At 39.8% G+C, this 25,107-nt stretch overlaps 1 protein-coding gene across 3 annotated transcripts in view; it reads left to right on the top strand.

The window, feature by feature from the left end:
• Positions 1-25,107, top strand: part of LOC124795060 (RNA-binding protein Raly-like) — a 431,777-nt gene that overhangs the window by 149,336 nt on the left and 257,334 nt on the right. The window lies entirely within an intron of this gene.

Here is a 25,107-nt window from a genome sequence, read left to right as displayed (position 1 = left end):
ACGTAAGAGCCTACGAAATATCAGACCAGCTGTGTGGCTGGATTGATGAGTTTTTAGCAAACAGAACACAGCATGTTGTTATCAATGGAAAGACGTCTACAGACGTTAAAGTAACCTCTGGCGTGCCACAGGGGAGTGTTATGGGACCATTGCTTTTCACAATATACATAAATGACCTAGTAGATAGTGTCGGAAGTTCCATGCGGCTTTTCGCGGATGATTCTGTAGTATACAGAGAAGTTGCAGCATTAGAAAATTGTAGCGAAATGCAGGAAGATCTGCAAGGGATAGGCGCTTGGTGCAGGGAGTGGTAACTGACCCTTAACATAGACAAATGTAATGTATTGCGAATACATAGAAAGAAGGATCCTTTATTGTATGATTATATGATAGCGGAACAAACACTGGTAGCAGTTACTTCTGCAAAATATCTGGGAGTATGCGTGCGGAACGATTTGAAGTGGAATGATCATATAAAATTAATTGTTGGTAAGGCGGGTACCAGGTTGAGATTCATTGGGAGAGTCCTTAGAAAATGTACTCCATCAACAAAGGAGGTGGCTTACAAACCACTCGTTCGACCTATACTTGAGTATTGCTCATCAGTGTGGGATCCGTACCAGATCTGGTTGACGGAGGAGATAGAGAAGACCCAAAGAAGAGCGACGCGTTTCGTCACAGGGTTATTTGGTAACCGTGATAGCGTTACGGAGATGTTTAACGATCTCAAGTGGCAGACTCTGCAAGAGAGGCGCTCTGCATCGCGGTGTAGCTTGCTCGCCAGGCTTCGAGAGGGTGCGTTTCTGGATGAGGTATCGAATATATTGCTTCCCCCTACTTATACCTCCCGAGGAGATCACGAATGTAAAATTAGAGAGATTAGAGCGCGCACGGAGGCTTTCAGACAGTCGTTCTTCCCGCGAACCATACGCGACTGGAACAGGAAAGGGAGGTAATGACAGTGGCACGTAAAGTGCCCTCCGCCACACACCGTTGGGTGGCTTGCGGAGTATAAATGTAGATGTAGATGTGATGTAGATGCATAATACGTAAGGACTTAAGAAAGTATTGTACGTTACACATGTCATCAGCCTGCCGCGGTGGTCTTGCGGTTCTAGGCGCTGCAGTCCGGAACAGCGGGACTGCTACGGTCGCAGGTTCGAATCCTGCCTCGGGCATAGATGTGTGTGATGTCCTTAGGTTAGTTAGGTTTAAGTAGTTCTAAGTTCTAGGGGACTGATGACCTAAGATGTTAAGTCCCATAGTGCTCAGAGCCATTTGAACCATTTTTACACATGTCATCCCAAGCTAAGGCCATTGAACAACAGGAGCGATGCATTGTCAGAAGAGAGAACACGTCCCGGCTTAGCAGCAACTCTGCTGCGATACCGACAACAGGAGTAGAAAGGCTCTGCAACAGTGAAATTCTGCTGGTACAAGGACGAAATGGAATGTTGAATTCAACCGAAATGAACTGATGCCAACAATTTGAACATGGGCGCGCACGGGATTAGTCGAGCGGTCTCAGGCGCTGCGGTCATGGACTGTGCGTCTGGTCCCGGCGGGGTTCGAGTCCTCTCTCGGACATGGGTGTGTGTGTTTGTCCTTTGGATAATTTAGGTTAAGTAGTGTGTAAGCTTAGGGACTGATGACTTTGCAGTTAGGTCCCATAAGATTTCACACACACACACACACACACACACACACACACACACACACACACACACGGCCGCGCAGGCTGGGGTGATGCTCATCGTGAAATTACACCATCTACAACGACATCAGACGACAATGTGCAGGCAGCGTTTCAGCAAGCTGAAACACAAATTTCTGTCATTTAGAAAAACTTTTCATGCCATAGCCAGTCTGCATTTTACATCCTCTGTTCTTCGGCCATCATCAGATATTTTGCTGCCCTAACGGCAACTGTTGAACTACTTCCCTAGTCTAGTTGCCCAGCATCGCCTGATTTAGTTCAGCTACATCCCATTACCCTTACTTTGCTTTTACTGATGCTCGTCGTTTAAAAATTGCACTGTCCATTATGTTCAACTGCTCTTCCAAATCCTTTGCCGTCGCTGACACGATTGCAACGTCATCGACAATAGATCTTATAATTAAATATTTCCCTGTGGCATTTAATGCAATTTGTGCTGCGGCCGGGACAATGTAAGGGAAAATAAGCGGAAGATATGAATTGAAGTTTGTGTTGGGGAAGGCACTCAACTTGGGTAGTTCATGAAGCATTGTTGGCCATTGTACTGTGGTGATGTAATGGTTAGCATTTATGTCTAGCAAGCAAGAAGACCAGGTTACGAGTCCTGGCCCCAACGCAAATTTTAATTCATTTCTTCGTAGTCATCGACAAAATTCAAAATTTTCTTTATCACAGAAGTACATCTGACAGAAACTATTATGCTCTTTTAAGAAACAGACAGCATATTAGAACGATGCTTGTTGTATACGCATCCTATGTTTCTTGCTTGTGTTGGACGCGGTAAAAACACTACACTGAAACTCTAACATGCATCTTCAGAAATAATTAGTATTAAATGTAATCGATTATTAAGGAGCAGCAGTGATTTCTGTAATACTCGCCATAATATAAGATTTTATAGTCTTTAGTTCCCGTGTACGCAGTGGCTACTTAATCACATGAAACAAATATTCGTGTGGTGTCAAGGTATTGTGATTTGTTTTGTCTTCCTCTATGAGATCTAAGTCAGCGAGTAAATTTATATGCGATGGAAGAAGTTTAAATTACCTTCACTGCGTTTCTGGGCATACCACTGCTAGACCAGAGAGATTGTTTACTTTGTCTTAAAATATCGCATTTTAAACAGTGTTTAATTGGGACGCTTCTCCCTCTTGTGAAGTCTAGTATGAGACAATCGAAGTAAGTTGCGAAAAGTTAAATTTTTATGACTTATCGGATTGTGATTAGAGAACTACTTCAGAATCAGAATTTGCAACAATAATAAACAAGGCTAAAGGTCAGAGGGAGAGAGGGGGGGGGGAGAGGAGATGGACAGAGGGGTGGGAGGAAATAGACAAATAAAACGGGGGAGAGGAGATAGGCAGAGATAGGGAGGCGGAGGAGATACAGGGGGCAAGGAGGATAGGCAAAATAATGTGAACAGTGGTAGTAGTGGGATGGTTATGTTTGACGGTCAACAATTAAAGTAAGTCATGCGTCGCGCTGAACTGTCCGTGTTCAGTATGGACTAGGCAGAGTGCAGGCTTTTACGAGTCGTGCACACTTCATATTTGAATTCAGAGGCCGAGATCGATGTGCAATTAAAGACATAACAGAGTTAAAAAGAGGGTAGATTGTAGGGGTCCGATTACATGGAGCATTAGTAAACAAGACAGCCAACTTATTGACTTATTGAATGTTTCAAGAGCAACTTTTACACAAAACACGGAAAGACATCATCTTATAAACGTAATAGTGGGCGCAAATCAAAACTAAATAACAGAGAAGTCTTACGCTAACACGGACTGTATCAAGACAACACCGAGCGAGGTGGCGCAGTGGTTAGACACTGGACTCGCATTCGGGAGGACGACGGTTCAATCCCGCGTCCGCCCATCCTGATTTAGGTTTTCCGTGATTTCCGTAAATCACTCCAGGCAAATGCCGGGATGGTTCTTCTGAAAGGGCACGGCCGACTTCCTTCCCCATCCTTCCCTAATCCGATGAGACCGATGACCACGCTGTCTGGTCTCCTTCCCCAAAACAACCAACCAACCTATCAAGACAACACATAACTATGGCAGCTAAACTGATTGCAGAGCTCAATAACTATCTTCGAGACCCCGTATCTATCGACGGTGTCCGCCGAGATCACCATGAAGTGAATATTCATGGACGAGCTGCTATACCGAAACCATTAGTGACTACAGCCAACGCAAAGGAGCGTAAAACATGGTGTCCGGAGCAAAAATACTTGTCGGTTGATCAGTAGAAACACGTCATATGACCAAACAAGTCAACGTTTTCGTTATTTGCAAAATCGGGCCGGGATGATGTCTGGAGAACGCCAAAAGTAGCCTAAAATCCTGATTGCGTGATTCCAGTTGTTAAGGATGGAGGTGTGGGCAGCCGTATCTTGATATTCTTCTGGTCCCATCATTACTCTCAAGAATGAAATGGAGACATTCTTTCTTAAAGATGAGTTACCTCAGACAGTTATTCCGTATGACGTTATTGAATTAAAATGTGTAAAATATGTCCACTTACTGATTTGTTTCCCCTCAAGAATTGCAGTGATTCAAGCACAAATGTGGGTGAACTAAATTGTTTTAAGAGTTATAAAGTGCACGTTTTCCACGTTAAATTCTCATCAATGTGGACACTTAACGTTTAGAATTTTCCATCTACTTATTATTTCTTCACCACATGCTACGCTTATCATTGATGTAGTACCCCTAGCTGTGCAGAACTGAATATGTTGTGGGACCATTTCAAAAAAAACCAGTCAATGATATTTTCATTGTTTACCATTTCCTTTTTTTCTATATGTTTGCTTGAAATGATCACAATACTAGTGCCATCTCGAAAAAAGACTAATTCTGCTTGTTGTATGTTAGACAGAAGATGATTTACATACTTGAGTAACAATGAGTAATATTCAGCCTTGGGAAAGCCCACATGTGATTTCTCCTCAGCCAGAATAATCTCCCGAGACTGTAGTGGATGAATTGCTTTCTTTTGGTTGGATATGACATTAGTTGGCTATACCATAAATCGTGTGAAACTTCAATTTATGTAAGCAAATACTGTGATTCACACAGCCAAACCCTTTAGATAGATCACGGAAAATTCCAGTCGACGCTATTTCATTATTTAATGCTTGTAAAATTTTGTGAGTGAACCTTGTAAATGGCATTCTCAGTAGAGCTATATTCTTCTGGAATCCAAACTGTGATTTCCTGAAGATATTGTTACTCAGGTGATATACTATTCTAGAATATATCACCCTCTCCTAAATTTTGGAATGTGGTGTCAGAAGTGAAACTGGTCTATAGTTATTGACATCTCTTCTGTCATATTTTTAAAGAGGGATTTCACAATGGCATATTTCAGTCTCCCTGGAAAAATGTCTTGAATTAGTGACACACTACATATTTCAGGTTAGACAGTTCTACTTATGTGGGAACAAATGTTTAGTGGTCTGTTGGAAACATAATCAAAACCACATGAGCTTATATTTTTGAGAGGATATATGATGGCTGAATTTTATAAGACTTGCTTTAACGATGAACTGATTTATTTTTTCTCTTGAACTGTTCATCACTATACTTTCTACTATATTGAATATATTATTATTCAATATATTTGCCACTTGTGATGTATCATTTATACCGACTTAAATAGTAATGTTATCCTGTCCTGTGACTGGTTGTCCTCTCTCGTTTCGTTACATTCCACTTACCCTTGAGTCTGTTGTCAGAGTTACTGATTTCTGACACTATGTGCTTTCTCCTTGATTTTTTAATAACTTTTCTTAGAAATTTGTAGGGTACAAATATTACAGGATCTGTACTTGTTTTTGCCAACAGATACCTTTCGCTTTTTCTTTCACAGGATGATTTAATCCCTCTGGTCATTCATGGTTTTTTACATACCTATTTAATGTCCTTTCTGATTATGTGGAAAGGTGATTATGCAGAAACTGTATTCAAATAATGTTATGAATTTCTCATGGACTATATTAAATTTTGTTAGAATCTGATTCTTTGTAAATTTAATCTTAAAACATTTGTGCTGAAGTCATCAGTTATTCTAACTGATTTCCAGTGAGGATTATCCACACTGTACAGCACTATCTTATATTTCCCAATTGTGCATCATGATGAAAGAGAGTATTTGTTGCTGAGGAAACAGCTACTTTCTTCCAACAGTAGTCCTATCATCTATATCCACCGATGTTGGAAAGTTAATTACTTATCTAAAATTGTAGGATCCAAGTAAGGCATCTAGCTCATTTTTTCATATCAAAATATTTTATAAAACCTACATGTATGTCACCACAATTATTAACTGCTTACTGCTGTCTGATAGTGTGGTGAGGAATCCAGATTCTTCATAAATAGTACAAAATTTCCCGATGGCGAAATATATGTAGTTACAATTAAAAGTAAAGTATTTTTCAGTATTAGCTCGTAGGTTCACAACCCTGTATAATGATCATTACAAAATCTGCTTGTCTCAGAGTTTTTGAACTTGTGTTCTGTCCTAATATATGTAACTACTTATTTCTCCATATTAGTTCTGCATGAGTAACGTGCTAGTGTGTAACCTTTCATATGTAACTTATCTATCTATTGTAGCAGTATCAATGTACTCTTTTTTATGAATGCAAGTACCTTCGTGTCGTGGTAAATGGATGTACTGGCGTTTATAATGAACCAAAGCTTCAGATTCTGTCAAAATCCAGCAAAAACCACTAAAAGAGCTTCAGAAAAGAATGCACTCCACTAAAGCTATGAGAAGTTTAAGCAAAGTTCAATACATAATTGCACAAAAGCTCTTGCTATTAGCGGCCTATAGCGTTAATAAGAATGTACTCAGTTGCTTATATGTACAGTGGTCGCAGGCCTTGTGCCCAACATAAGGTGTCAACTTAAACAATTTGTGGTATGAAGAATAAGGGAAAAACTTACTTTATACTACAAATATGTACTAATCATTTGTGGCTTGACTGTTACCTGGCACACAATTGTTTGATGTGGTGTAACAGTACGACAACCATTTGTGCTGTAACCATGGTGTGTGATCGTTACCTGTAATTTTCCACATGTTTCATAATATATGTGCTATACCTTTATAGTCGTTTAAGGCAAGCCAATGGCGCTGGTTAATTTCAAATGAGTAGTGATGGGATCAACCAAATGAAACTGATCGATTAAGTCAGTTGCTGGAAAAGAAACAACTCACTGGGTTGTACTTTTATATACTGGTTGAATTATTCATTCTTTTGAGTAAAACCAGTGTGTTTCAGCAGCTGAACAAAAACAGTTGACACAGTCCACTGCCGTTTTGCGTGTTGATTATTCGTTCTTTCTTTTCCAATGAAACCAGTCTGTAATTTTTCTGTCAGTTGAACCATGTATTCATACTTTCAACTGAAACCACTCTTTAACATTTTAGTTGATGCATATATCCATTCATTCTTCTGAATGACACCAGTTTTTGGTACTTTCATTAGTCTAACTAAAGAAGCAGTATGCAGCTGGGTTATACATACCAGCCACAGGTCTGTGGAAACACAAGAGTTAAAATAACCATTATAAATTTCATGCCATTATGTAGTGAATAGAATGATTCTTCTTTTCATCACTTGAGGGTGATTACTGTATTGTTGCAAATTAAGTTTTTGATGATACGGTTAACTCGTAACTAATTAAGATGATGTATTGTTCAGGGTACAAAGTTGAAATTAAAAGTTCTCATAGTGGTATGTGTAGGGGAAAGGAAACCGACCAAATTCTAGGGACTATTTGCACCCAGAACGCTGTGAAGATGACCAATAACTAAAAATTATTTGAATCCAGCCTGTAAACACAAATTCAACCATTTTTTTGGGTTGGGAGATGAAAATATTGTACAGAAAATTACCTTACCAGCCATGTACACCCAAATTATACCCTACAGACGAACACGTTTACACTCTACACCCTTTGAAAGGTAGCAGTATTGTTTCATAGGGATGAAGAAGTACTGTTCTCATTAAGATATTGGTACTTCGCTTCCACAGTTAAGCCTCTCTGTAGCCATTGCTGTAAACCAGCAGGAGCCAAGAATTTGTCTCACAGGCAGTGTCCTGTCGCGGTGCCATGGCGCTCAGTCTCGCTGCACACTTCCCCACCGCCACACAATCTGAGCGTGAGGAGGGAGAAGATGGTGAAACTGTGGACTCGTTGCATTTAAATGGCAGTTTTTGTATTTCACATTTCTCAACAATGTAGATGACAACCACAACGAATTGTCAGTATTATTTAATTATTTTTGGCGCGCTGAAAACATAATATAATTTTAATCGAGTTCAGGCTGTTGGCATTTGGACAGATACAAACAATACCACAATTTTCGTGCTGCAGTTGCCACATAATAATGACTTATTTATTTTCGTACTTAAAAAAAGGTCTTTCTCACATGCAAATTGATCGAAAAAAAATTAAAATAAAAAATAACTGTGGAACTTTCGCAACTCATTATGCAGACATGAAAACTCTTCCAAGAGGAGAACAGTGTAACTGTATTGGGCAGTTTTAACGTAAAAGGATTTGTCTTTAAAACGAGAATTACACTGCATATTAGTCAGTTACATCTGAACATACACATGATCACTTTCTACTGAAACGGCAACCAGCCTCGCAAATGGCTCGCAAACGGTGACGATGAATTTCTAAAGTTTCACATTTTCTTTACCATCGGGGAGCTTGGGGAACTGCACTCTGTCGGGATTAGCCCCTTCTAAAATGCGATTTTATTTCAAATGTATCAAATCAGAAATAACTTGATTCTTACTTTGCAATTCCCAGAATAGACAGTGTGCAGTCAAGTCCATTTAAAATGCAAGACTTGTAATCTGTTCTGCATGTTGAAATTTTCGTTCGTGCATTCCTTTTTCCATCATAAATTGAACAATAGCAGGTTTTAAATCGAAAAAAAGAACATTCCCAGCATGTCTCTTCACGTAATCGACGTACTTTGCAGCACTGTATAAAGTCACTGTACTTTTCCTTCAATTTCATCCAATGTGGTTGCAGCTGACAGTGGAAATTTTGCTATTCCTACCACCAAATTCTTCAAGTGCTCAGGTGCTTCTTGATACACATAACAATGAATCTCGCATGTAGATCATTGTAAATATTTGCTCTTTCATTGTCAGCTGAACCTTTAAATTCTTCCTACATGGAACCATAATGTCGTTTCACAGCAAATCTGCAGCAGCTGTCCATTACGTGACTGAACAATAGGTATTGAGAATTTCAATCCCGTGTTCAGTCATTCCCATTCAGTTTTAAAGACCTGTGACGATTGGTTGTTAACTGCCTGTTTTTTGTGCAAACAGCCGCGGAACCTATGAATGTGCTCCATGCCACAAACAACAGCGAAAGGTAAACAGAGCGACACCACGAAAGGTAAACAGAGCGACACCACGATGCCGCGGAACTAAATGAAACGCCGCGCTCTACAGGGCACTTCCGGGAAGGACCGAGCACAGCCGATGGAGGCCGAGCGTCGGCCCTCACCGCCTTCTCGCCTGCGCTTTCGTACGTCGCACTGTGGCCGACCCTGGTTTGGACAGTCTGAATCAACTTTCGCGCACCGCTGCGAGGTAAAGCATTTCGAATCGCCTGATACCCCGCGTATTGGGTACTGCGCGGGAACGTTTGATCATTTTGGCATTGTTAAATCCTGACTGTTAACTACAATCTGTTATCGAATGTCGTCACTGTTATTGCCGTCCCGATATTTTCTGCTAGTAAGTACCTTTTAGTTTAGTTTTCGTCCATGTTTATGAAAAGCCTTTACTTAAATAGGGAACTTGGTGTCTGGGTCAAAATGCCGAAAGGCTCAGCGGTGTGGGAATTAATGAAATCATGTGACTGTATGAAAACGGACTTTCAAGATAAGTTCATTTCGAAATAGAGTATCTGCAACACGACAAATTCACCGAAACTATATTAACTGAAGGAATTCGAAGAAAATTAACGAATGATAAAAAGTGTCTCTCAGGAAGAATATACTACCGCGAGAGATGACAGTATATACTTAAAGAGCGAGCCGGCCGGAATGGCCGAGTGGTTAAAGGCGCTACAGTCTGGAACCGCACGACCGCTGCGGTCGCAGGTTCGAATCCTGCCTCGGGCATGGATGTGTGTGATGTCCTTAGGTTAGTTAGGTTTAAGTAGTTCTAAGTTCTAGGGGACTTATGACCACAGCAGTAGAGTCCCATAGTGCTCAGAGCCATTTGAACCATTTTTGAACTTAAAGAGCAAGTGATACAAGTCAACAAACAATTGAAAATAATTATAACTAACAAGCTTTCTGTTCTCGTCACCTCGGCATTTACCGAAAGAGAATTACACTATGCGATCAAAAGTATACGAACACCCCCAAAAACATACGTTTTTCATATTACGTGCATTGTGCTGCCACCTACTGCCGGGTACTCCATATCAGCGACCTCAGTAGTCATTAGACATCGTGAGAGAGCAGAATGGGGTGCTCTGCGGAACACACGGACTTCGAACGTGGTCAGGTGATTGGGTGTCCCTTGTGTCATGCGTCTGTACGCAAGATTTCCACACTCCTAAACATGTCTAGTTGCACTGTTTTCGATGTGATGGGGTAGTGCAAACGTGAAAGTATATGCGCAGCACAAAAGAGTACAGGCCGACCTCGTCTGTTGACTGACAGAGACAGCCAACAGTTGAAGAGGGTCATAATGTGAAGTAGGCAGACATCTATCCAGACCATCACACAGTGCTTCCAAGCTGCATCAGGATCCACTGCAAGTACTATGGCAGTTAGGCGGGAGGTGAGAAAACTTGGATTTCATGGTCGAGAGGCTGCTCATAAGCCACACATCACGCCGGTAAATGCCAAACGACGCCTCGCTTGGTGTAAGGAGCGTAAACATTGAACGATTGAACACTGGAGAAGCGTTGTGTGGAGTGACTAACCACGGTACTCAATGTGGCGATCGGATGGCAGGGTGTGGCTATGACGAATACCCGTTGAACGTCATCTGCCAACAGTAAAAGTCGGAGGCGGTGGTGTTATGGTGTGGTCGTGTGTTCTATGGAGGGGCTTGCACCCCTTGTTGTTTTCCGTGCTACTATCACAGCACAGTCCTACATTAATGTTTTAAGCACCTTCTTGCTTCCCACTGCTGAAGAGCAATCCGGGAATCGCGATTGGATCTTTCAACACGATCGAGCACCTGTTCGTAATGCACGGCCTGTGACGCAGTGGTTGCACGATAATACCCCTGTAATGGACTGGCCTGCACAGTCTTGACTTGAATCCTATAGAACACCCTTGGGATGTTTTGTAACGCCGACTTCGTGCCAGGCCCACCGACCGACATCGATACCTCTCCTCAGAGCAACACTCTGTGAAGAATGGGCTACCATTCCCGAAGAAACCTTTCAGCATCTGATTGATCTTATGCCTGCTAAAGTGGAAGCTGTCATCAAGACTAAGGGTGGGCCGATACCACCACTGAATTCCAGCATTACCAATGGAGGGCGCCAAGAACTTGTAAGTCATTTTCAGCAAGGTCTCCGGATACTTTTGATCACATAGTGTATAAATACTGGGTACAAACTTGTGGGAGTAGAGCTTCGATAAATTTTAAATAAAAAAAGTATATTAACCTTTTAAAACCAATCCATATTTAGATATTAAATTACGAAAAATTCGTATTTAAGTAAATAAATACATAAATTTTGTAAATACTGATCTATGGAAACACTTTTTATTCACATCGACTTGAAATAAGATATTATTTGTATCCAAAGAAGTTGGCAACCGTACTAATGGTTTATGTATAACCGAAGAGGTTGTAAAAGTGTGTAAGTGAAATCACTCAGAACCGTAGACTGAGTGATAACATCAACATAACCGACGTAACCACCAGAGACTTGTCAGTCGATTGTCTCGCATTGAGTGAAACCACCCAAATACCGAGAGTGAGTGAAAAACACTCGTGTAGTTCACGCTGAGACATGTACGTGTGAGATGTTATTGAAAATACGTAACTGACAGCTATTAGAATGGGAATGACATGTGAACGTGTATTTTGTCTCTTACGCGCTTTGTCCTGTAGTGAACTCTTCTGACTGCTAGAGTGGAAATTTAATTTAGCAGCGAGAATGTAATTTGTCAATAATTTTAAACCAAACCAAAACTGCTTGAATTTTCGTAAGACAAAAACTGAATCTGGTGCAACACTATTGATTTGAAATTGTCCCTGGTAGTAAAACAAATTTGAAAATAATGGTGCCTGTGCTTAATTGAATGCTATCCCTGAAATAACCAATGGTAACGCTCTTCGCACTGTTATCTGTTAGCAGTGGCGGATTACATATAGGTCCACTAGGCAAGGGCCTAGGGGCGGCATTTTTTGCTCTGTACTGATTTTAACCTTTTACATTTTAAAATAACTGCACTTACAAACGACAAATATTTTTAATATTGTTAAACAACTTGCTAGTTGCGTTAAGAACGAAATTGGACAATACAAGCTTGGAAATATACATACTTTACTTGGTGACTGAATGGAAATTTAACATTGGGTTTCTATCTCGTATCATCTTCATGATTGTTCAAACTATTTTGAAGTAAGCTGCCAGGACGGCAATCTACAATACAATGTTTGAAACGTTATTATTCGGAGAATGTTGTTGGCTTCTACTTAACCCTACCATATGTTCCCCATGAAAATACCGGGACCCCTGAAAAGCTGTGATAAACTAATCAATGGTTTCTTAAATACTGTAACATGTGTGGGCCTCAGTAAGTAAAACCCGACTCTACTTAAATTTCTGGTATAAATTACGGGGAAGTATCGAGTCAGCCCTCCATTACTGCGATTAATGTGAAAGCTCTGTGGTCTTCAATATCTGAGATTTGATTTAATGACATCCGTTTAACAAAACATTTTGATGCTGGGAATATTTTACATTTTTAAACACATGTTTATACGAAAAGAACATAAGCAGAATATCTAAAAATGTATGAAATACACTTCACAACAGTTTAAAAAATTTATTTATTTACCTACTTAGTTACTTTTTTGGCAAAAGAAGAAGGAGAAACCAACTTTCGTTCGTCTCATTTATTGTGCTGCAGACTGCACGATATCAAAGTTCCCATGCTGTGCAACCGAAAAGTACGTGGCATTGCAATTTTTATTCGGGGAAAGGTTATATCTCTTCCGAATGCGAAAATATTTTGTTGAGCCCAACCTACATAGGTAGGAATGATCATCAAAATAAAATAAGAGAAATCAGAGCTCGAACAGAAAGGTTTAGGTTTTCGTTTTTCCCGCGCGCTGTTCGGGAATGAAATGGTAGAGAGATAGTATGATTGTGGTTCGATGAACCCTCTGGCAAGCACTTAAGTGTGAATTGCAGAGTAATCATGTAGATGTAGATGTAGATGTTGGAACAGAAGGTGCATTTTCGTGTAGACATACCAGCAGTGTTCACACAAATGACAACACACCACATCAGATGCGAACAAGACTGCTTGAACATTGTAGCCTGTCTGTTTCTGCCCACAGAAACCGCTAAAATGTTATGAGAATGAGTGGGATAAGAGTCGATCCAGCACACCCCACTGCAAGAAACTGCAAAAATTATTTGCTTTTTACATTAGAAAGGTAGTGTCAAGAATATTCAGAACCTATTTGCGTCCCAGCTACAGTTCCGGCGTCGCGGGAAACAGAAGCCAAAAAAGGGACTGCCCAGTTTTCCATACGAGACGAATTCCAATCGGCAGGTGTGCACCTACTGTTCAGTGACAACAGAGAAACAAGCGACAACGAAATTAAATTATTCTGCATTGTCGTTCTTTCATAGTACAGTTCGTCGAGCAATCCGAGTTGCTCAGTTCATTGCTCCACGTTTAAAGGAAAATTGTTTGTGTTCGTGTGCCGTGTTTAAAACGCTTTGGGCTTATGTGTGATGTAGTACGATTGGAACTGGATACAGTCTTTCTTTCTTTCCTTTTACAAATTTTTTTCCTTTGTTTGACTGTTGGTTAACAATTTTATAAGTGCCTCAACATGAATAACAGTGAGAAAAGCAAACGTGCAAAATTAAGTGGGGGCGGCGTTTAGGAAATTATCGAAGGGAAGGCGGAACGAGAAGCCAATGTTCTAAAACCGCTTGGCAGAGTAGATAAATTTTTCGCAAAAAATGTTGTTGGTTCGACTTCGAGTTCAAGTAATACAGATGATGTTTGTTTCACTGCAGCTGTTGTAAGAGAAGTAAATACAGACGAAACAATAGTTAAAAATGAAGAAAAGCAAATTGTCCCTGATTTCGGGTTTCATGAAAAACTAAGTGTCGAGTCAGACATTAAAAAAAGAAATAACCTCTTAAGTGTTGATTCTGCAGAATGGTGTGACAATGAATCAACAATCGACATTCTCTTACAACGTGGCATTAATCAAAATTGTAACGGTGATTTTTCTAATTCAAGAAGATCAATAGGCAATAAAACCAGATATTTGAACAAAAATTTATTTTACTGTAAACATTTAAATGCTGAATCAACTTTGCCTGATTTTCTAGTATACTCTTGTAGCTCTGGTGCTGCTTTTTGTGCAGCATGTAAATTGTTCTGAGGTAAGACCTCGATTGCTGCTAATGGCACTGCAGATTGGAAAAATATTTCTAATATTTTATCTCATCATTCACTTGAACACAAAAATTCTGAGTTATCACTCTTAAGAAGAAATATGTCACTTGAAACAATAGACAACCATTTCGAGTCATATGTTGAGACAGAAAAAATGTACTGGTGCAGTTTGTTGAAAAGGGTGTTTGCAGTCGTGAAGAAGTTAACAATTCGTGAACTTCCCCTGCGTGCACACGTTGAAAGATTCCATTCATTACATAATGATCAATTTATGATGTCTCTTTAACTTATAGCCGAGTTCGATCCTTTCTCGTAGAGCACATAGAGCGATATGGAAATTCAGGGCGGGGACATACAAGTTATCTTTCTTCAATACTCTGTGATGAAATAATAGAGCTTCTTTTTGAACAAATAAAAAGAATCATCATAAGTGAAATAAAACAGGCCAAATATATCTCTATAATAATAGATTCTATTGTGGACATTTCACATATTGATCAACTGTCTTTCATATTAAGATATGTGAACGAGAATGGTGAACTTGTTGAACGTTTCCTTCTGTTTTTACCAAACCCGGGACACAAGTCCGAAACTTAGCTGAGGTCGTACTAAAAGTCCTGTCTACAAATTCCATTGGTATTACTGATCGTAGAGGCCAGTCATATGACAACGCCAGCAATATGTCAGAAAGTTACACTGGTTTGCAGGCACGCATTAAAGAACGAAATCCGAAAGCGCATTATGTGCCTTGTGCAGCACATTCTTTGAATTTAGTCGGCACTAGCGCTGCAAGCTGTTGTCGGTAAGTACGTCCATTTCTCATTCTAGTGCAAAACTTTAATAATTTTTTCTCTGCTTCTACACAGCTCTGGGATAAACTTCTTTCTTTCATGAAACCAGGAAGCAAAACGGTGAAAAGTTTATCAAAACACGTTGGTCAGCAAGAGAGGAAGTGTATGTAAGTCTACATGAAAACTGGTAGCATGTTATCAATGACCTCATACATATTGTCAATAATACGTTTGAAAAACCACGTGTGCGAAATGAGGCTTTAGCTTTATTGAATCAACTCAGCAGACTAGAAACAGTACTCATGATGACAGTTTGGAAGGGCATACTCCAGAGTTTTAATAGTGTGAATCCGAAATTGCAAAGAGTAAATATTGATACTAAAATAGAGCATGAATTATGTGAATCACTTGTAGGATTTATTGCATCTATTTGTGACATGTTCGACTATTACGAAAATAAATCCATGGAGATTGTGACTGATATAGGCTATGAATGCACCTATAAAAGATCACGAAGAAGCGGACTCTGAAGAACTTTCTCTGACTGGAAGGGAAAACTTTAGAGTCGAAGCATTTCTCCCAGTACTCGACAACTTGTATGCCGAATTAGTAAGGAGGAAAGAAAGTTATGGAACACTGTTGGACTCCATCACAGTGTTCAGTAGCCTTAACTAGAGCTAACCTGACGATATTGCTGAACGTGCAACAAAACTCCAAGTGTCATATGACAGATTTAGAGTTTTCGTACCTAGTGAATGTGTACATTTCGCAGAACTGCTGAAACCTTCGGAGATTGGTGATATACCAGCCGAAATGAGTAAACTTTTACGAAAAGAGATTCTACAGTCCGTGTTTCCGAATGTTGATATTCCTCTTAGAATATTCCTATGTATGGCACTAATAAATTGTTCAGCAGAACGTTCGTTTTCGGCTCTTAAAAGACTGAAAACGTACCTACGTTCTACGTTGTCTGAGGTATTGAAGGCCTTGTCCATTCTTCATATCGAAACTGATCTCCTAACTGAACCGTCTGAACTGTGAGGATATGACCAATGATTTTTCTGCCGTCAAAGCCAGAAGCAAACTTTGCTGACTGGTGAGTTTTTTTGATTTATTCACATTAGTTTTAAAAATTTAAGATTATTATGTGATTTTTATTATAACTTAGAGCACATTCATTGGATTTACAAACTACGTATTACCTGTTTACTTTACAATTGCCGGTGGCAGAAAGCGGAACTAAACGTCGCTTATGTGCAGACGCGACCGAATGTGCCTAACACTACTAAACAATACTCGAATGACCCAGTCCGTTCGGCGCTGTACAGTCAAGTCATATTGATACTGTAGTATATTACAACTGATGCGTATTCTTGGCGCGTGCTGAAATGTTTAGTCATCCCGGGAATATACGATATCGGAGAGTACGCTCAGATGAAAAAGTGTTAATAAATAAAGTAGTTCAGTTCTGTCGATAAATACGTAAAAGCTTAGCTAATACAGTTAGAAAGGGCTATGGTGCGAGCAGTAGCTGCAGTGCGAAACTGTTCAGCCCTTACATGGATTAAAGGTATTGTGTACACTTATTATGCAGTATCTAGCTACATAGCCCATACTGCTTTACACGTTAACTATTACATCATAGAAACAAGTCTGATTTTTCGATAATAGTCTGTAAAATTATGTAATAGCAAACCCAGTTCTGTGTTTGTTCGTCTGTATTTAGTTATTAGTTCGTGCACCGAAATCTCTATTTGATTTTCATTTCTTACACTTTCCTATAGATCAAGTGTTAATACCGAACGTGGTTTTTCATCTGCTACACATTCGAGTTATTAGATCGTAAAACGACAGTTTAATTTTAGTTTTGAACGCATCTGTGTAAAAGTACGTAATAATTTCTAATGTATGACACGTTTGCTTCAATTTTTATATCGTAACACAACTTTTTTATTTTCATTTTCAACGGTTTCATATACAAGAACATATTAAAAGTGAATATGTAACAAAAATCCGTTGTCTCCGAGACTCTCTGCTGAAATTTTAGGCCATAAAAGAAAAATAATTTTCGTTGTGTTCGTTTCTGTTGTCTTCCGACGAAAGAACTTGCCAACACAATGCAGTTTTAGGTTTGTTTTACCCGCTGCCGTACATCAAGTACAGTTCAGGGACCATATTACAGTTTGATTGAGCGCGACTAGACCGCTGACACGTCCTTGAGAACAACGAATAACAGAGTACGGAAACAGCTCATAGCGCTCCTATCCAATTGTGAAGTGATCGGGTTAGAGTTACAATTTAAAACATGTCGTTACTTAGCATACAATTTCATTAAATCGAATATAACTGAGACAATAACTTCTTGAGAAAAAACAGTTAATCAAAAATGACATGGATCTGGCAACTGGTATTGACTTGCGGTAAGTAACAATATGACACTTATTTTAAAAGTTGTATTTTGACTCTTTGACAATTAATAATGCTCACAAGTAACACACTCAGTAAACCGATTATACATTAACAATTACCTTTACAAAATCATTGTATGTGAGTGCTATACATTATCTCAGTCAACACTTAAGAATACGCGCATTGCACAAGTAACAAAACAACTTTCTTTACCTTAATTATTTCCAACTTCTGTTGAGATTCCTTTTACTGTTAGCGAACATCATAGTATCTTGCAAATAAAAAATCATTACCGCTCGTATGAGTTAGGTATGTATCCAGCACACATCAGATACAAGACGTCTTCACACTTTAGAGTCCTCTATTCGTCACTAGATCTCAAGGCACTGTGACATATTACCCATTAACTCCTTTAATCAGCGTTCGCTGTTGAGCAGCGACGTCACTACACAATCGATACTATATTTGACCATCTCTGGTTCAATATAATATTTTCTTATAAAACTTGAATTAATTTAACATGTGTGTATAACTTTCAACAGGGCCGTAGAAAATAGTTCCTTTGGCCTGCAAAAACCGAATGGGTGAATAAACAGTCGACTGGCCAGTCGGTGATTAAAGCTGCCTGTTGCGCCGTCATAGTGAACTTGCCAGCGACGTTCTTTCCATGTAAGCTGACGGATGTTTATGAACAGAATCAAAATGTAGCCTTGCTTGAGATTGGGTGGTGTGCTTTGTTTTTTTGATGTTTGAAATATCACAGCAGGAGAGGTGAGGTTTAGAGAATGACACAATTAGTAAATCAACAATTAGTAAAGCAAGCTCACAATGGGCAAAACGGGGTGTTAAGAGTCCCAGACGAATTGAATGGGACCACGCAGTGTTGAGAGACAATTGATACTACAAAAATTGTGACATTTTCTCTGTGGCGATCGGAGACAACAGATTTGACACCACTTGTAATACTTTGCCGGTGGCGTTGTAGATACTACAAAACGTGTGACATTTTCCCGGTGGGCGGGAAGGTGTTGTGAGAGGTGGAGAAGCTCAGGAAAAGAGAGAGAGGCAGTTAATTCAAACTGCCAAAGTTCCCTAAACACAGAATCACTTGTAAAGGATGCAGCAGACTGTTTCAGCCCCAGTAAAACTATTTGCATAGCGCCGTAAATAAAATACTGCATATGTAAATCTTAAAACAAAAGAAAATGTGACAGTTGTTTTCTTTGCGTTTGTACATCATTCGACATACCTCAGACTGTTAATGTTCGGTCGTTCTCTTTGCTATCTGCTTGATTTATTTAGCTAAATCAGACCCCAGTTTCAATTCCCGACAGATATGACTTCAGTACTGCTCCGAAACCAGCTTTTATGGGCATCATTGTTACAAACGTGAAGTATGCGTATACACATAGTTCAGCGTGCAGGAAAACTGACAGAATGTCACCCTCATTACTGCACGACACAACAAATTTCCAGCGCTGACATGTACTTTTAAGACATGGACAATGGGTTTGTTACGTTGCACCCAAACAGCATTACACATAGCACTTAAGAGCTTTTGCAATAATCCAGAGGTTTGGTATGTTCATCAAATACAGAATGACTTTTATGTGTCTCTCAAGTTGAGTGCGAGACTTCCCGTAAAATCGTCTACAGACGACGTAAACGTTAAAGAGATGACGATAAAGTCTCTGGATGTTCATTGTCCTCGTTTCTACGATGCTATAGAAAGTTACGTGGTTCGGCCCACTAAACGTGTCTACACTAATTGTAAGTGCAAAACTCACTAGATGTCTCTCTTCTTGCTGAAGTGGAAAATAAAGTAAACCCTTTCTTGTTAACATGAAACTGTTTGGAAATTGAAGGGAATACCTGACAAATTGTATCATCAACAAAATAAACATTTGGGGAATGGCCTACGATGAACCGTAACGTCAAATGATTGTTCGATATTGATCAAATTAGTTTCTTCAGAACGACAGCCTGCGTGTATGTAACTTTATTTTACTGAAACTTTTCGAACGAATATAATTGCAGTTAGCTGGGAAGTTATCATGAAAGTTAATATCTGCAGAGAATAGTAACAAGCATTAAAGGATTGTATAGACATAAAGATTTTTTGCTCTATATAGAAAACACTTTGGATATCTCAAGGGCGTTATCTTATTAATATATTATCTACCGTACACAGAAACCTGACAGGTATTGTTTCGGGAATAAACTTTAATGAGATAGTGCACAAAACGAAAAATATATGCTTAAAAATCTGACTTACAGTACTATTTCGCTGATTAATTGTTCTTGACCTGTACCTGTAGCTAAATTATTCAGAAAATATATATTAAGTAAATCAAAGAGAGTTCTGGCAATATAAAAAAGGAGTTGTGAGACATATAAATACAAGCTGCAAACTCCTATCGAATAACGACGACAATGCGTTTTGATTTCGGAAATAGGGTTTTCGCGAGCCGGCCATAAAGCGAAAAATGGAGCACGTAGAAGTGCATTTCCTGTCTCCTATGGTTGACGATATACAGTGGGATTTTCGGTAGTTATGTACCGTCTGCGATGTAATTACGCGTTATAGAAGACTCCCATGAATAAAGTTAATTGCTGTCAAATGTTGCTCGTGTTTCTACGGGGGGGAAAAAGAGAAAACATATTGACACGTAGTTTATACCTTCAAAGGCGTCGAGAAGTGTATAACGTGACACAAGGACTAACGTTGCGCTATCCCCTAACTATGTAATATGAAGAGCTACGACCTTTAGTTCTGCCCTTTAAGCTCCTTCTAATAATAGTGTTCCTGTTAAACACACACGTAGTCAAAGGGCTTTCCGCCGTGGATATTACAAACGACAAACCAGGTTGTTAAGTAAATGCGTTGTGTATCGTTCAGTAGAGGAGAATTTAAATACAGTACTGGAAGAAACAAGTAATCCATAAGAGGTACGGCAATTGTAAATGCGAGAAAGCCTAGACAGTGTATATCTTGTCTCTGCTGGACTTCGTTGCAGTTGCGATTCTAGTAGAAATGATGATGTCTGAAGTAGAAATAACAAGCTGTAGAGAGTACGTCAGAGTACGCGCAAAATTCAGTACAGATCTGATATTCCGAGAATTGTCGCCTAGACAACAAGCAGCAGAACAGTACAGAAGCTAAATCGTGGGCAACATACCGAGTGCTCTGTGACAGCATCAGAGAAAGAAAGAAAAATAATGCTAATGAGTAGACCTCTTGTCTTCCACTGAAAGAGTGTGTCTTTATTTAACTGGATTCCTATTTCATTTAGCAATGTAACAAGATCTGCGTTACGAATAGCATTTGATAATATTGAGACCAGAACGTGTGGGTTCACATTTTTGGCATAGCCCCAGCCAGAGTGTTCTTTAAGTCACAATAGAGTAAAAAAATGAATCCCCGCTTAAGTGATTTACTGCATTTAAATCGATGCTATACCACCAACGTATGCTATACCACCAACGTACAACACGGGAAGATAATTTGTTCTTTCATGCGTTTGATAATGCAGATGAAAGGCATAACTTCCACAAGAAAACTGTTCCTACCACGACGTAATACTATGTCTGATAAATTTTGTCTTTCCGACCGGTAGCTAATCGATGTTATCATTTGTTTCTCAGACAAGATCTGCAAGAGAACGACAGAAAATAATTCCGGAAGCCGTTTTCTACACAAGGTTCAAAACTGTAAACACCGATAGCATAATAAACGTTGTAAGAAAGGATTATTGATTTAAACAAAGTTCAGTATCTTCTTATCTGTTTCCTTTGAAATCCAATTATTACCGTCAGTTATACGCTGAGGTGACAAAAGTCATGGAATAGCGGTATGCACATATACAGATGGCGGTTGTATCGCGTATAGCGCGCGCAGAATACTTTTAGGCCGGTAGATGCGCAGCCGGCGACGCAGTCGTGGGTGGCAGCGGTAGTGGGAGGGGGGTTCAGATAGGCGCTGTAGGGGAAATGCCGAACGCAGAAGAGGAAGTGTCGTTAACAGACTGAAGCCTGCGCTCATATTTTTTATAAATAATAAGTGGAATTAAAACAAAAATCGCCGAAAACGCAACGAAAGTAGCGATTTATTTCGCCTGCATTTTTAGCCATTTGTAACTTTCAAAGGAGCGTCATAAGTAGCAAATCAGGAATAAAACTACACATTTCTTTTGTTGCCAAGTAAAAATTGGCTTCTTTTTGCCAAACACAGCAAAGTTGTCGTCTCTCAGTAAATGTTGTGCAGACGAAATTGTGAGAGAATTCTGAAAAATTGGTTTAGTAAGTGAGGAACTGAGGAAAAGTAAAGTCAACAGCTTACGGAAAAGAACATCATCAGTATAAAAAAGTAGTGTAACTCCTTCACTTACGCTGATCCAAAACTCACAGCATTTCTCTTTTCACCAGCTACGGTCCTTGAAAATTACGTCCGTTCGTCGAAAAAAGTCTGAAGTTTGTGGATGACCCTGTAGATAACGAAATTTTGCGTAATAACCGTATGGATTAAACTCTCTTCTCTTTCCATGTTACGATTTACGAAAATCACATTTCTGTATCTCAAACTATAGATGAAATATGAGGAACGTTGTAGACATCTTTCTAGCTTAATCCTTAGCACACTGTCGCAATTGAATGCTTTTTTTAAATTTAATTTTATTATTATTATTTCCATCAGTCTTCTGGCTGGTTTGATGCAGCCCGCCACGAATTCCTCTCTTGTGCCAACCCCTTCATCTCAGAGTAGCACTTGCAAAGCACGTCCTCAATTATTTGCTCGATGTATTCCAATCTCTGTCTTCCTCTACAATTTTTGCCCTCTACAGCTCCCTCTAGTGCCATGGAAGTCATTCCCTCATGTCGTAACAAATGTCCTATCATCATATCCCTTCCCCTTATCAGTGTTTTCCACATGTTCCTTTCCTCTTCGATTCTGAATAGAACCTCCTCATTCCTTACCTTATCAGTCCACCTAATTTTTAACATTCGTCTGTAGCACTACATCTCAAATGCTTCGATTCTCTTCTGTTTCGATTTTCCCACAGTCAACGTTTCACTACCATACATAGCTATACTCCAGACATTCTCAGAAATTTCTTCCTCAACAATATTTGATATTAGTAGACTTCTCTTGACCACGAATGTTCTTTTTGCCATTGCTAGTCTGCTTTTGATGTCCTCCTTGCTCCACCCGTCATTATTTATTTTACTGCCTAGGTAGCAGATTTCCTTAACTTCATCTACTTCGTGACCATCAGTCCTGATGTTAAGTTTCTGTTTCTCCTACAGGTGTCTTGATACGACATAAAGTTCCATCTGTACGGATTTTAATTAAGCTAAATATCCTTGATGGTGTTTCAGATTCCCTCATTATGTCTGTCGGAGTATGTTATCGTGGACCTTTGAAATCTACAAATAACATGTGTACATCTACTCTGAATTCCCACGCCTTTTTCAGTTATCTGTCTTAGATTGAAAATATGATCTAATGTGGATCTATTTCTGGGGTAATACTAGCAGATGCTGGTTTATAAAGAAACTTCCGGTACCAACGTGTACCTTTAACGGTATTTCCTCACTGTGTCACCGGATCGCAACGTTTCGCACCATCTGTGTTTCATAACATCACAAGAATTCGATACAGATTTAGACGTTCGAACGGGTGTACCACACGTGGAAACTAATATGAGCCCGCAACTGTTAAAGAACTTTTTGACCGGTTTGGAACATGTGCACCGTCTCTACACGGATTGATCACGTACTGCACATCATTTTGGCAGCGCATTTTATGAAGAACAGGCTCGCCAGAGTGTCAAATTTCAGCTCCCTCCGGAAACCTCGGTAGTTAACAGCGGAGCTCACTGCAGTTCTAGAGAGTCGTAAAGCATGCTGACGGCGTAGATACAGATACAGTCATTATTCTGTCGGACTCGCGATCAGCATTACTGCTCTTACGGAAATATTTCGTCAATAATGCAGGCAATTACTTGGCGTACCAGATCATAGAGTCTATTGCGTCGTAACAAGAAAATCACCATGCTGTGAGTAAAGGGGAGCCGTGGTACCAAGGGCAGTGAAATTGTCGACGCTCTCGAATGAGGTGCCATCTACCACGGGACAACGGCGTATGAATATGTCCCTTATACAGACGTACTGCAAGACTTGCGACAGCAGATCAGGACCTCATGGAACAATAAGTGACGCCTATCGTGCCGACAAAGACGAAGCAACTACGCAGCTATTTTGCCACAATCCCTGCACGAACGTGGCACTCCCGCATTAACCGTGGACGGTTCCGGTTGCACCGCTGTCGACAACTGATTGATTCGCCCCTACATTATTACGGCACGGAGGACGTGGGCCACATCATTTTCGGCTGCCCACTACGATACCAGGCGACGAACGAATTGGTATAGTGCTTGCTGCTTAGTGGACTACAACTTCCTACCAATGTGAAGTCACTGCTAGAAACGCAATATGTATCTTTGTATATACGCTACGTTTTGGCAACTGAGCGCATTATGATTTAACTATTCTGTATAAACCAATGCAGATATTCTGTGTGAGTCGTGGCTGTATGTATGTTGTAAATATGATTGGATGTAGCGTTGAAATTGTAACATATCATTTATTGGAACCCGGCTGAGTTGATAATGTCCGAAGGCCACGAGAAAGAAAATCTCAGAGATGAAGTTTCTCAGAGAATCAACTAAATATTTCCAAACTAAATTGTAGAAGTTACAGACATTGCGCTAGATAAATTGTGGATCGCTCTGTCGATGAGCGGATAAAAATTTCACGTACAAACCAGATTTTTTATTAGTACAAACAAACTGACGTTTCTCTTACACTGGCCATCGCATGAAACATGTTATGAACTGTGTTAGTTAGGTGTGGCACCATCTGCATCTTGCAGAACCGTCCGGTACGGTATCTGCGTACATAATATGCCAACCATTGTCAACTTAATGCAACACAGTAGCTCCCGTACCACGACATGTGAAGCTTCATACCCAAGCGAATAGAAATGCTACTAAATTACCTCTGTGTGTTCTGTATTGAGCCTAATATTGCTTTCACGATCTCTGTGAAGGGTCCGAGGAATCTCTCTGGAATTTTAAATTAATACTCGCACTTGGAATTATGTAAGAAGGCTTTCGCGGGATTATCTACATGTGATTGTAATTAGATTAGGTTAGTACTTGTTCCATATATCATGTATACGAAACTTCGTAATGATGTGGAACGTGGCAGGTTAATAAAATGTGTCTATACAAAATATTACATTACACAAATAATTACATGACACTTAATATATTTAATTGGCTCTGAGCACTATGGGGCTTAACAGCTGAGGTCATCAGTCCCCTAGAACTTAGAACTACTTAAACCTAACTAACCTAAGGACATCACATGCATCCATGCCCGAGGCAGGATTCGAACCTGCGACCGTAGCGGTCACGCTGTTCCAGACTGATGCGCCTAGAACCGGTTGGGCACACT

This window comes from Schistocerca piceifrons, chromosome 4, assembly GCF_021461385.2.
Source record: "Schistocerca piceifrons isolate TAMUIC-IGC-003096 chromosome 4, iqSchPice1.1, whole genome shotgun sequence".
In the NCBI taxonomy this organism is placed as follows: Eukaryota; Metazoa; Arthropoda; class Insecta; order Orthoptera; family Acrididae; genus Schistocerca; species Schistocerca piceifrons.
The sequence above is the reverse complement of the archived record's forward strand: the minus strand, read 5'-3'. Positions and strand labels throughout refer to the sequence as shown.